This window comes from Tursiops truncatus, chromosome 6 (genome assembly GCF_011762595.2).
Source record: "Tursiops truncatus isolate mTurTru1 chromosome 6, mTurTru1.mat.Y, whole genome shotgun sequence".
Taxonomy (NCBI): Eukaryota; Metazoa; Chordata; class Mammalia; order Artiodactyla; family Delphinidae; genus Tursiops; species Tursiops truncatus.
Window position 1 is genome coordinate 1,098,745 of NC_047039.1, and position 14,909 is coordinate 1,113,653.

The window sequence follows — 14,909 nt, forward strand, 5'->3', positions numbered from 1 at the left end:
CTTCATGTGAGATGATGAACCACTTTACTTTTGAATCTGAACTTGGTTTTCACTTGCTTGAGGCACAAAGCACCCTGTAATACTGCATAGGTGTATATGCTCCAACAAATCCACTCAAGAAAGTAAATTTTCTGAAACATACTGTTGGTGACGGGTGTCAATATTTTGGAAGATTAACTTTACTAGAAAATGTTACACATATTTATCTTAATAATTACAGTTTATACCTAATCAGTCTTACGATGCTCATAGCCTGGCTGCACTGAAAACAACTGGTAGCAAAGAACTTATTATTACTCTTCAAATAGATCCTTTTGACCCAATCATATACAGTGATGGTGGGTAACTGACAAAGAGCTGGGTAACACCTCAATATACTGGTAATACATTGCTGCAATTTCCTACACTAAACAATGATATAAAATTGAGGAATATTAAGTAACCACATTCACTATGTAGGTTGGTTTTACTTATTTGTACTCACCTCCTCTACTTTACATCAGTAAGTAAAATATTATATTTGTCTCCATTTTTATTCAGAGTGGAAATCACTTTGCTTTCTTCTACCACAGCAACTACAGAATCCAAACGTTTAGGGCTCATTACATCCCAAGAGCTGATCCAACTCTCTCCTTCCAGTTGGACGACGTGGAGGTGAAGAGCAGAGGGCCAGGAACCAGACATTTGGGTCTGAGTCCGAGCTCCATCACAGACCAGCTTTGGGAAGTAGGCAAGTGAGCTGAACTCTGTGTTTCAGATTTCTCTTTGCAAAACGGGCTATTAACCACACTTCTCTCTAATAGGTGTTCTGAGGTGAAGGGCACTGGATCCACAGCACAGACCCAGGAGCAAGAGGTGCTTTTGTTTTCATTATTATTATTATTACGTAAGTCAAACCATACCTTTCATGTTTATGTTTTTCTTTTTTTTCAATTTAATGTTTATTTTATATTGTGGCCTAGCTGACTCCTTTTTATCTTTTTAAACCTTACGACTCAACATCTTAGGATCCTAAGGAGTTTTTTTTTAAGTCTGAAAATTATTTTAAGCTCTGTGCTAAGATACAGATACACGTATCAACGTATATGTGTAAACTTTTGCTCCCCAAACCCCACAGACGCTACAGAAAATAGATCGTTTTCAAGTCCCAACGCTGGGAAAACTAGCGGAGGAAACCTGGTGACCAGATCGTGGGAGCTGGGAAGCAGAAAGGTGGGTGGCTTCTCTGAAGTCGCCGGTGGGAAAACTAAGGGCCAGACCGACTTAGCCTGAATCCTCCTGCAGCTCAGTATAAAGAGGGTTGTGAAAATTCAGAGGACTGAGTTAAATCTGTTTGAGAACAGACCTCTAGAGCACGGCCAGGTTGGCCGAGAGGACCACCCAGAAGGTCTGCCTGGGGAGTGACAGATGTGGGTTCCAGGGGAGAGCTGGTGCCCTAACAAAACCAGCGGCAAGGACTCAGCCCTGAAGCGGGAGACCCCCGGTCCTCTCTGCTGGTGAGGGCCCCGAACCTCCAGCAACAAGACCCTCACCCTCCAGGAAGGACTCTGGGCACTGCCATCACACCAGGAAGGAAGATCTACAGATGCAGGCACTGAGTGACCTCTGTATCCCCAGTACCTCATCCACTCAAGCCACAGAAACACTCCAAGGAAACAAGCCAAGATTGTGTCACTTAAGCAAGGGGACTGAGATCCCCCTTTCCTTTTTCAGTTTTTATTCCTCCGTGGGATGGAGGTGGGGACTTCAGGACACAGAAACTGTGCTGGTGAAAGAAAGTTTCAGGGACTTCCCTGGCAGTCCAGTGGTTAAGACTTCCAATGCAGGGGGTGCGGGTTCTATCCGTGGTCGGGGAGCTAAGATCCCACATGGCTCGTGGCAAAAAAACCAACACATAAAACAGAAGCGATATTGTAACAAATTCAATAAGACTTTAAAAACTGGTCCACATCTAAAAAAATCTTAAAAAAAAAAAAAGTTTTAAAAGCACCTACCGCCTTCACACCAGTCAGAATGGCCATCACCAAAACGTCTACAAATGACAAATGCTGGAGAGTGTGTGGAGAGAAGAGAACCCTCCTACACTGTTGGTGGGAATGTAAATTGGTGCAGCCACTATGTATGGAGGTTCCTCAAAAAAAAAAAAAAAGTGAAAAATAGAGAGTTCCTTGCAGGTCCAGTGGCTAGGACTTGGCGCTTTCACGGCCACGGGCCTGGGTGCCATCCCTGGGCGGGAACTAAGCTCCCACAAGCAGCGCAGCGTGACCATAAAAACCAAAACAAAAAAAAAGAAAGAAAGAAAGAAAAAAAAACTAAAAACAGAGTTGCCACAGGATTCAGCATTTCCACTCCTTGGCACATATCTGGACAAAAGTCTAATTCAAAGAGACACATGCACCCCACTGTTCACAGCAGCTCCATTCACAATAGCCAAGAGATGGAAGCAACCTAAGTGCCCATCGACAGGGGAATGGATAAAGAAGATGTGATACATATGTACAATGGAATATTACTCAGCCATAAAAAAGATGAAATAATGCCATTTGCAGCAACATGGATGGACCTGGACAGTATTACGCTTAGTGAAATAAGTCTGACAGAGAAAGACAAATACTGCACGATATCACTTACAAGTGGAGTCTAAAAAATAAAACAAACTAGTGAATATAACAAAAAAGAAAAAGAATCATAGATAGAGAATTAGTGGTTACCAGTGGGGAGAGGGAAGGGGGGATGGGCGATAGAGGGGGAGGGGACTAAGGTACAAACTACCGATACTATGTATAAAATAAATAAGCTACAAGAATATCTTGTACAACACAGAGAATATAGCAAATACTTTACAGTAACGTTAAATGGAGCATAACCTTTAAAAATTGTGAATCACGATGCTATACACCTGAAACTTACATAATATTGTACATCAACTACACTTCAACTTTAGAAAAAGAAAGAAAATGAAGCTTAAAAAAAGGTAACGGGCTCAAAGCAACAGAGTGAAGTCCACAGCCTAAGGGTGCCTAGACTTTTGCTCACAGAGCTTTCCCATCTTCACAGTCTCAATCTTGATGTCATAGAGGGAAAAAGAGGAAAATAAGGGAGGAAACTACGGAGTGAACTCTTCTCAAGATGGTCTCCTCTGACTGTGAAGATATGGTCACATCCAGCCGCAGACTCATTCCAGGACCTTCCACAGCTAATGACCTCAATTAAAATTGCTAGCAGAATGGCTTGCAGAGCAGAAATGGATAGAAGCCCTATTAACAACTCGCTTTTCAGAGAAAACACAGTAACTGGTTTCTGAAACCCTCACTGAGAATTTAACAGGTAACACATAATGGAGCTCCAAGTATAGTAAAGAGAAGCAGTACAATTAAAAGAAAGTGAGCAGGCTTCCCTGGTGGCGCAGTGGTTGAGAGTCCGCCTGCCGATGCAGGGGACACGGGCTCGTGCCCCGGTCCGGGAAGATCCCACATGCCGCGGAGCGGCTGGGCCCGTGAGCCATGGCCGCTGAGCCTGCGCCTCCAGAGCCATTGCTCCGCAGCGGGAAGGGCCACAACAGTGAGAGACCCGCGTCCAGAAAAAAAAAAAAGAAAGAAAGAAAGAAAGAAAGTGAGAGCAGGTATGTTTGGAGATAAGAACATAAACATCCTGAATCATTGTAAACACAGCACAGTGTACCCTAGAGCAGCCATTAGCTATGGGGCATCCAAAAATAATTCCACAACTTAAGAGACGGACCTTAAGTAGGCTGTTAATAGAAATGTTCCAGAAAACTGTTTGGGGACAATTGCTAGATAAATATAAATTTCCGCGCACCTAGGTCATGTTACCCATAAACAGAGAGTACCAGATGATAAAAGATAGTAACATTAGAGGAGATTGTGGCCCACGCTATACTCAACATCTGTAACACCCATAGCGTAGCTTCTCAAGGTACTGGGTACGAAGAACAGAACTGATCAAGGCTGTTGAACAGAACGATTAAGCCTCATTTCCCTGACAGTTCCATAACAGACATCTCATACATCTGTGATAAAAGCATCACTTGGGCACTTTAAAATCATCAGAACTTGGAATAAACTGAAATGCAAACTCCTTTAATAATCACTGTACACTTAAACCCAAGGAGAATGGAAGTATGAGCAGCTGTTGATAGCTGAGAGCAGAATTTTCTAATTTGAGAGAATTAACCCTCTTTTTAAAATGTAGGGAAATTTCCACCTAACAATTAAGTAAAGCATCCCACGCTGGCAAAATAGCACAGCAATCTATTCGAATACCTACCTTAGTATACTGACCAGGATATTAGGGTATCTTTTATTTTACTATTGATACATTGACCAGGGTATGGTTTTCAAAATGCTTTCCAAGTATATCGAGACAAAGATGGAATCTTCTGGAAGGTTTCTTCTTTATCATTTCCCTGGCATAAACTGAAGTGAGCTCATCTACCTGGATATCTTGACACTTATCCAAAGCAAAAGAAATCCAGTAATATCATCCATGTACCGACTAACAGCATGTCAGGCACTATTCCGAGCTGCTAACATCTGTTTAATTTCGCTCTCACCGTGAGAGGGATATCATTGCTCCCGGTTCTACAGAGGGTAGGCTGGGTGACTTCCCCGAGGCAGTGACTCACATGCCGTCGGCACGCAGCCAGGCTCAGACTGCTGGACCTCTAAGCCCGGGCTCTGCTCACCCACCACTGCATACCTGGCAGCACCGCAAGAACACGGGATCTGTGGGGTGTCCACGTGATGGGAACCAGAGCATCCGTGGACGCCAGTCTGAGACACTGCTGCTTCGGAAGCTGTTAGGCCATGTAAATCCAAGGGGACAGACCTACAGCCTCTGCTGTCCCTACGTAACTACTGGAAACCAAGCTCAAATTAATTACAAGAAAACAAAACATTAACTTCAGCCATACTGGCCACTTTTCCACGGCTCAATAACCACGCACGGTAGCTGGTGGCTACCGTACTGGACGGTACAGATGTGAAATATTTTCATCATCTCAGAAAGTTCCGCTGGACGCCACTGTTGACTATTACCTTAAAAATCTTAGAGTTAGGGGGTAGAGCATGATCTAAATTTTAGCAATATTTTCCCTAAAGTGTCTATAACACAGATAGTACCACATTAGCGTTCTAATGATTCTTAGTATCAAAGCACAAAGAGGAACTTCGTTTCTAACTCATCAACTTACACATACAGTTTACATGTTGGAGCGGTGGTGGGGAGGAAAGATGAGAGCCATTCCGCGGGTTTTCAGGGGAAACTAGAACCCGCTTCACAATTGTCTCCGGTTTCTCTCCACGCCTGTTCCCTTCCCTTTTTCTGCCCCAATTCCCCGACGCCGGTCATAGTCTCTAAGAATCACATATACTAGTCTATCGAATCTTGGGTTTTCTTTTATTGTGTGACAACTGTTATTTCCACATAATCTATTTTCTTTATAATCCTACATATTTTATGATATACATTTGAAAACATTACTCCAAGAAGATGCCCACAGACTTCACCAAAGTGATCCCTGTGACAGATGTTTCTGAACAACTGCATCTGGTGAGAGCCGAAGGTTACATCCTCTCTGGCTTCAGCTCCATGATTTCGAGGACACGGCGTCAGGACCCAGTTGGGTCAGGTGCGTATCCTGGGATCAGGTCCTGGAACACTCCGAGGCCCCGGCAGAGATCATATATGGGGAATGAGTATGGGGTAACAACACGAAAAGTTGGGTTACCGTTTCCGTATGACAGAATTAAGGGAATGAAAAAATTACACCTCTCAGCCACGCTAAAAGATTCTGAGTTCTCAGTTTCTATGCAGAAATCATATATTTAAACAAGTGAGCAAAAGAAACAAATTACCTCAACAGAAGTGGGGAATCAGAAGTTTGTCAACATTCATTTCTAGTACAATCCTGTCCTGACGTCTTCAAAAATCCCCCCTGCCTCTGATTATTTTGGGATTCAACAAAAATGGAAAATTTCTGTCATTTCAGTGTCTTCTCAATAAACGGGTCTTCACTTTCCAGAACTGCTACAGATGCTGAGGACATCATTGTGAACGCCTTTTGTATTGGAGTCAATGACTGAGACACAGACGCCTGCAGAGAGCAGCTCCAGAGTCTGATCACACGATCCGGACCTGAAATTACCAGCATCCAGGAAAGCAGGGACCGCAATGTGCTTTCCGATCCCTCCTGCTTTCTTTTGCTCAGTAGTTCTGATGATGTAAGGAAAAACATCTTCAATTATCCTAATGCTTTGCCTGGAAATTATTTTAATCTACTGCCTGTGTTAAATCGTACACCCCAGGAAGTGTCTACTGCCCTCTTAACAGGAGATTATACATGGCATGTCTGGTAATATTATGTAATTTATTCCAAGACCTCATCATACGTCTAGTCCTTTAAAATGCAGAAAATGAAACAAAGCAATATTCCCAAATGTCTTAACTGAAGTTATAATACAAAAGCTTGATAGAATACATAACCCATAAGACACAATAACAATTGGTGTGTAAAGCAATTCAAAATTGATCACTTTTCTACTCACAAAAGTCCAAAACTCCTTAGAATACACTTTTTTTTTTTTTTTGCGGTATGTGGGGCTCTTACTGTTGTGGCCTCTCCCGTTGCGGAGCACAGGCTCCAGGCACGCAGGCTCAGCGGCCATGGCTCACGGGCCCAGCCGCTCCGGGGCATGTGGGATCTTCCCGGACCGGGGCACGAACCCGTGTCCCCTGCATCGGCAGGCGGACTCTCAACCACTGCGCCACCAGGGAAGCCCCAGAATACACTTTTAATTGACTTAAGTTTTACTGCTTTCACAGAATAAACTGTAAATCATTGGGTATTAAATGCGGACTTCGTTAACCAGCAAATATATCAGGCTTAAAAAGATCAAAACATTAAACTAAAATGCCAGAAGTAAGACTACTAGCTGCAGTATTTGGAAGACACAGAGCAAATACTGTCTAACAAATTCCTGTCTAAGAGAAATCATATGTGAGCCACACATGCAATGTTTTTTTATACATCTTTATTGGAGTATAATTACTTTACAATGGTGTGTCAGTTTCTGCTTTATAACAAAGTGAAGCAGCTATACATACACATATGTCCCCATATCTCCTCCCTCTTGCATCTCCCTCCCTCCCACCCTCCCTATCCCACCCCTCTAGCTGGTCACAAAGCCCTGAGCTAGTCTCCCTGTGCTATGCGGCTGCGTCCCAATAGCTATCTATTTTACGTTTGGTAGTGTACATATGCCCATGCCACTCTCTCACTTTGTCACAGCTTACCCTTCCCCCTCCCCGTATCCTCAAGTCCATTCTCTAGTAGGTGTGCGTCTTTATTCCTGTCCTGCCCCTAGGTTCTTCAGAGCCTTTTCTTCTTTTTAGATTCCATATATATGTTTTAGCATACGGTATTTGTTTTTCTCTTTCTGACTTACTTCACTCTGTATGACAGTCTCTAGGTCCATCCACCTTGCTACAAATAATTCAATTTCTTTTCACACATGCAATTTTAAATTTCTAGTAGCCACGGATACAAAGTAAAACAGGTGAAATGAATGTTCATCACATATTTTTCTTAACCCAATATATCTGAAACGTGCTATCTAGTCCATGTAAGAATTGATATATTGTGCACTAATTTTTTTTAAATAAATGTATTTATTTATTTTTGGCTGTGTTGGGTCTTCGTTGCTGCACGCGGACTTTCTCTAGTTGTGGCGAGTGGGGGCTACTCTTCGTTGCAGTGTGCAGGCTTCTAATTGCGGTGGCTTCTCTTGTTGAGGAGCATGGGCTCTAGGTGCATGGGCTTCAGTAGTTGTGGCACGAGGGCTTCAGTAGTTGTGGCATGCAGGCTCAGTAGCTGTGGCACGTGGGGTCAGTAGTTGTGGCTCACGGGCTCTAGCACGCAGGCTCGGTAGTTGTGGCGCACGGGCTTAGTTGCTCCGCGGCATGTGGGATCTTCCCGGACCAGGGCTCGAACCCGTGTCCCCTGCATTGGCAGGCGGATTCTTAACCACTGTACCACCAGCGAAGGCCTCATCACCTTTTTTTAAACTCCACTACAATGAAATCAGTTTTTTTTTTTTGCCTTTATAAACACAGAAACAGAGAACATACTATAGACTTTGGCATCATGTCAATACCTCCCAAAGTGGTTTCTGCTCTGTTTTTAAACACAATTATTTAAAAATACTTTCCAACAACTGTAAAAGACGTTAAAACAAAATATCAAGCCCCGAAAGATGTTAATGTACATACGCAGCTCTATAAGAAGTGTGGTGGGCGTCCCGATCAACCCTCGTGGCCACAGCCCAGCACACGTACAGCGGGGTTTGGAGGCTGTTATCACCGTACACAGGGGACCACTCTCCTTAACAGCTACTCTTCCGTCTTGAACCGAGCAAATAACCTTTCAGAGCTTCTAAGAGAGGAGCCGCCTCTCAAGGGATCTTTCAGAATGTGATATGTAACCGTTCTTCACAAAAGCCCAAGAACAGTCCACTTCTCAGAGTTCCACGCAAATAAACTCCATTGCCTTGAAAAAGTGTAGGAGAAACAAAATGGATAATAAAACTACATCTACACGTATTATCAAGTCTTTCCACCTGAAGTTATTTTCCATATCTCTAACAACAGTAGATATCACCTTGGATGTTTTAAAAAATGTAATTGAGGTAAAAGGTCATCAAAATATTTTTGTTCTTTGTCTGTTTTCTCCCCTGGGAGGAGTTCAGTAAGGATAAAATAGCCACTCATGCGTGTTAGAAGAACTAGTCAAAAAGAAAAACATTATTGTATATATGGTTAGAGGAAAAATGTCTAAAAAGTAAATATGGTGGTTGAGCTGGAATATTAAACGCACACGAGGTTGATATTTGCTAGCAAAAACATGAACGCCTACACAAGTGGAGGTCAGCTCAGCCATAAATCCTTGTTTGAACCCAAGATCCTTTACAACCTGAGCTAAGTCACTTAACCCAGTGAAACTTTGGCTTTTTCATCTGAAGAGTAATGGCTATCTCACATGATTGCTGTATTAAAAGATATAAGGTCTATGAAACACAGGTTTAACCCTGTGTGTACCAGGAGAATAAGTGTTACAGTAAAATACACTGAACTTTATTTAAGCACTGCCCATGTATTATCTCATTTTAACAACTGACCTATAAACCCCCAAGTCTGGGCTTTCCAATACAGCAGTCACTAGCCCATGTGGCTATTTAAATTTAAATTATTAAAATTAAAAATTGGTTTCTCAGTCACACTGGTCATATTTCAAGTGCTCTAGAGCCATGTGCCTCTAAGGAGTACACGTTACACAGCAGAGGGTAGAAAACATCTCCATCCACACAGAAAGTCTATTGGCCAGCACGGCCCCAAGGTATATATTTATATATTGTCACACATCTCCAGGATGAAGCATGGCATCCTGATACCATTCCTTATGGCAAATGTTCAATGCACGCCAACTGCATTCACACTCAATTTTTATGAGGCTATAAATGTAAGGGTAATTTTAAAAATCAACTATGAATATGCACAATGTTCATACAATAATCATGCTACATTAAGTTCTCAAGAGAATAGTATGCAAAATTATAACAGAAAAATTAAACTCTGGGGAAGGACCTACAGGTGGCCTCTGCAGTCTCGGTAATCTACATTTATCCTCCTTGCCGTTGCAAGGTGTTTGATTTGTGATTATTAAATAAAATGTAAATACCTGATTCATACTTTTTTTCATAATAAATGATAAAATATAATTGAATTATGTTAAATAATTAATATTTTTCTTAGATCTTTAAATTATACTTTTCATGTAAATACAGTTTACTAGTTGAACTGAATCCTGCAATTAACAGGTAGATTTTTTCTTTTTTTGACAGTTTGGGAAATCCTTACTACAATAAACGTGAGAAAATGTTTTCCTTAAACCCTCGTCCCTTATACCAGATTATCTTGACCAGCAAATTAGCTGATGATCACTCAAGTGGACAATGTATAAGTTTCAAGTCAGTGTAACTCAGAGAAAACACAAACCTTGAATCTGAAGGTAGACGGGATCTCTGACAAGAGTTAATGATGTTTGTACCTGACATACCTGACCTCATAGCTTAGCTACTAGAGTCTACAAGCAAAGAAGTCCTCACTTGTTCTGTGAAAAACTAGACATGGGAAGCAGTCTTCAAAGTTTTAGTTGAGGCCTTAGAATAAAAGATAAGATCACAGGATTTGAGGTTATCTCTAAACCTCCTTTTCTCCAGAGCATCAACCCCAGAAATAACAAGACTATTCAGTCGTGTCCGAACAAGACTGGCTCCAAACTCCATCAGGAAGAGAAACAGTAACATCCTGTATCAGAACCAAGGACGAATTCCATCCTCAACCCACAATTCAATTTTGCATCATGGAGAACAATTCTAACCAAGAGAATATTTCACCACATGCACATATATACAAAACTCATGTGGGTTTTATAAGTAATACAATTATATTACTCTAAATCGTGAAAGTATTTATCCTAAGTCTGTATATATGGATTTGAAAAAATATGTAAAACGATGTGAATTCAAGAAATGAATGAGAAATCAACTATACTTCAACCAAAAAATAAATAATTAAATTTTTAAAAAAATTAATGAGGTCAAATAAACTTATCAGGAACATGAGTACCAAACAAGGTAGAGGTTAATATTCTTCCTATGTTAAATTTAATTAAGTTCCTGGAAATGAGACACATAAATTGAAAGTATAAAATCAATAAATAAGCAACGGAGTGTTTATTTTAAGGCTACATGTAAATACCAATCAGAGAAGACTTTCTAGTGGAGTGTGTGGTGTGGGAGAGGTATGCTGAGGCAGCAAAACACTTCAGATCAACAACACTGCACTGCACAGAGTGGGAGTTTGCAGAGATTCAGGAAACACCCAACAAACGTCCGTGGATACAGATGACATGACGCTGGAGGACAGCTCTGGGCTAAGGCATAAGATCTACTGGGGACAGGCCGGGGACCCGCATCACAGGGGCAGAATCTTCATCCGATATATAAATGGCATCATTAACAAAACCAACGATTGGTTTATGAAAATGTGTATGTTTTAAATGCCTTATGTTTTAAATTGTCAACAAATGTAGAGAGAGAACATTTATTCCAATATCAAGAGCTTGAGAAAAATGGATTTGTCAATAAATAGTTTTATGAAATAGGTTTATGAAAATGTGTATGTTTTAAATGAAGGCAAATTACAATACTATTCAACAGACAACCACAGAGAAGTCACTCATAACCCACATTCAATGGGAATTCCAGAGAAAGAAGATATGGGGAAAGAAAAGTGACTGTTTAAACATCATACTTTACTAAGTCCAAAATGGCTATTTTCTTTGATACTGTAGATAACTGTAGAAACTCTGATACTGTAGATACTGTAGAAAAATGTTTGCACCATTTTAATATTCCCTGGACAAAAACAGAACACTGCAGATAGAAATCTATTTTAAAGTAAGAAGTCAATGCCTACTAAATTCTAAGGAATTAAAACACAACTGCAGGCCCCACAGCCTCCAACAGGCCGCACACAAGGCCACCCTGTTTTTCTTACTTTCTGGTGTCTGACAGCCCAGGACTTTGCCCTCTCTTTGTTCTGCTGTAAGAGGTAAACTGATCTGACAGCAACGCGGGGACTACACTCCATCTCTCAAGAGCAGAAGAATGTTGAATTTCTTACTAGGTCGTCAAGAGTTCTTGTGCTCTTACTGTCAAGAGTTTTCTCCATTTTTATAACTCCAGTGCAAAAGCACCTATAAGCCTTTCCATCAATTAGTTTCCTGGGGACTAGTTAAGAGTTTCCTGTCACACAGCTAATTTTTATAACAATGGTTTTGTAAGAGTGGAAGGTAACCAGTCTGTTGAAATGATGTAGCCCACCACGCACTAATTTCACTCCCCAGCAGGGCAAGAGCAGTTTACATATTTCATTTGAAAACTGTTAAAAATGTATGTATGGGATTTTGAAATGGCAATGGTTTTAAAATACTCTCAAGTCTTTCTGTACCACAGTTCCATGGTGGAATAAAGTATAAAGCAACCCATTCATTCTGAGTATTTCTCAATGATTTTAATCATGAGAAACAGACTGAGTCTTTTCAAAATGAATTACACTCATAATGGAGTTCCATGTCTTAAATCTTTGAAGAACCAGGAAAAATTAAATTCTAGTATATTCCCAGGAGTTTATGGGACACTGCCAAGGCCGATGTCCTCATATGACACCTTATTTTATTTTATTTTTAATTCTTGATGGGCCCTCCTAAACTCCTTCAGTAACATTCCTCTGTCCCCCAATTGCAAATTCCACCTTGACATTTAGTACTTTTCTGTATTTTTCTTGATTAAGAATGGTACAGTTAAATTACAAAGAAACATAATGGGTCATCAATAATTCCAGAGACAGACATACAAAAAATAACATTCACAGTGTTGAGACTTGACTTTTTTTATAAGTGATTTTGAATTGAGTGGGGGAACCAGGGGTGTAATCCCTTTTCCATCGTGAGAGCTGGTTTTGTTTTGTAGTGACAGTAGGGGTGGTTTTTGGAAATATTCCTCTTTCGCCTGCTGCCATGGGCAATTCCTAATTATTAGATACCATTCAAAAGCAGGGACTTAGTCTTGCAAGTGCCTTGCAAATTCAATATAATTATCTTGAGTCAAACTTCATCTGCCTGTTAAAATTGTTTTGGAAAATGATAATAAATCATCAGCTTAGAGGGAATGGTGTTTCCCACAGATTTGAGAGTATGAAATCAAAATAATTAGTATTTTTCTGTGCAAGAACTCAGGCTAAGAAATATGAAACCCCATTTTCCCCGAGAGAGGATCTGTATAGCGAGAAGGCACAAAAGGATTAAATTGAGTCCAATTAAAAACCATAAACTCACTTGATTTGATTTGAACAATCAGTGGAGAGAACAAATGTAGACAGAGAACATTTATTCCAATATCAAGAGCTTGAGAAAAATGGATTTAATTTGTCAATAAATAGTTTTAGTTTTGTGTATATATCCTAAATCTAATATTGCAAGTATTGGAAGTGCAGGGGAAATTAACACATATATAAAGAGTGTTAAATAGTAGTGATATACGTAAGAGTGGTAAAATAGTATTAAAATTGCTGAAGTTCACCTCAAAAGACAAGTCATTTCTCATGTTTATATCCAGGGTCACCATTTTTGAAAGCTTCTCTTCTACTATTGTAAATCTAAATAAGGGATATTGCCTAACTGATCTGTCCTACAAAAAACGCCAGAACAAATCAACCTGAATTTTACAAGCTCTCAGACAGTTTTTGAATGTCTGGTACCTTTAAATAACTCAAAGAGAAAGCTCTAATAACGCACCAGTTGTTTATGAGAATATAGAGTTGACACATCATTCATTCATTCGTTCAACAAATATTAACCTTATGCTTCTGACACATACATACTTCCCCAGTTGAAATAATCATGAGAGCCAACATTTACTGAGCCATTTCAATGGAAAGACGCTGATCTAAGCACTTTACTTCTATTCACTCATTATATCCTCATGTGACTTTCTAATTATGCCAGTTTTACTGATGTGATAACCGAGGCACAGGCAGCTCACAACCTCTTGCGAAAGCCACACCTAGAACGTGGTCAGGGTTCTCTTTGAAGCCTGGCCATTTAGCTTTGAGCCTACATTCAAACCACTGGTCTCTATCGATTCTGTAAGTTCATCTTCTTATAGGAAAACTTGATAAAGAAAATAATCAATCACCTGAAACCTGAAAAGACCTCAGAAAGCACGTCATGTTTCAGAATGCGGAGGTGATGAGAGCCCCAAGGTGGTGAAGTCAAATTTCAACCTTTCAAACTGAAAGATGATTCTATTTACTGGTTTAGAAAATCAAAAGACAGTAACAGGGACCTGACTCAAGGTGAAAAAAATCAAGTCAGCTCAAAGGGTTCAAAAGGAAAGGCAAGTGGGGTGCCAGGAAAAGGACAAGAAAGAGAAACTTGCAAGCAAAGAGGGAGAAAGAAGTGGAAACGATCAACTACAGAGAAGCTTTCAAGTATTTTTTAACCATATTGAGAGATGCTGACTGACCAAGTCACCAGATTCCCCAAGTTTATCATTTAAAATACTTGCACTATGAATGAAAATCTGACTTTATTTTAAATAGAGGCCTTGGGAAGGGAGAGCTCATTTGTTTGACAAATGCTTTATTCTGATTCTTCTCAATGCCTAGTTATACGCTGAAAGTGTGTACGTAGGTTGATCAAAAACTGAAATTATACAATTTTATAAAACTTCATCTATTTAACAGCATGAAGTACCCTGTTCATCATTAAAAGCCTAAGATAATACAGAAGTCTCCAAAAAGGAGGCAGATTGGCTTCCAAAGGAGGACTCATCCGAGGCTTTTGTCAACAGGAAAAAAATGTATAAAAGGTGCTCAGGTTAATCATCGATGGCTTAAATCAAGCCTTTAATTTAGCTGAAATATTAATATTTACAATAAATATTTAGACTAATATCATGTCAGTATGAAAATGAGAAAAATTCATGTTTTCTCTTACATGTTTGAGAAAACACCATAGATTTAATTCGAGGAAAATGAGGAGGCAGGAGAGAGAATCTAAAAGCAGACCCTACGAACTGAAGAAAGTTCTTAAAGTTAATGATACTATTTGGGGGGGGGGGGGGTAGATCTAATTTTGCATTACATCTATGGATTAATTATCTGTCTTTAACTTGAAAGTGTCTCTGTCTTATTCAATATCCTACTCATGATCTGACCTACTTCTCTTCTCTTGTATATGGAACGGGAGAAGGATGAATGGAAAGATC

The 14,909-nt window shown here is 40.2% G+C and overlaps 1 protein-coding gene across 1 annotated transcript in view; it reads right to left on the bottom strand.

Moving 5' to 3' along the window:
* SPOCK3 (SPARC (osteonectin), cwcv and kazal like domains proteoglycan 3) overlaps window positions 1-14,909 on the bottom strand; it is a 434,386-nt gene that overhangs the window by 361,305 nt on the left and 58,172 nt on the right. The window lies entirely within an intron of this gene.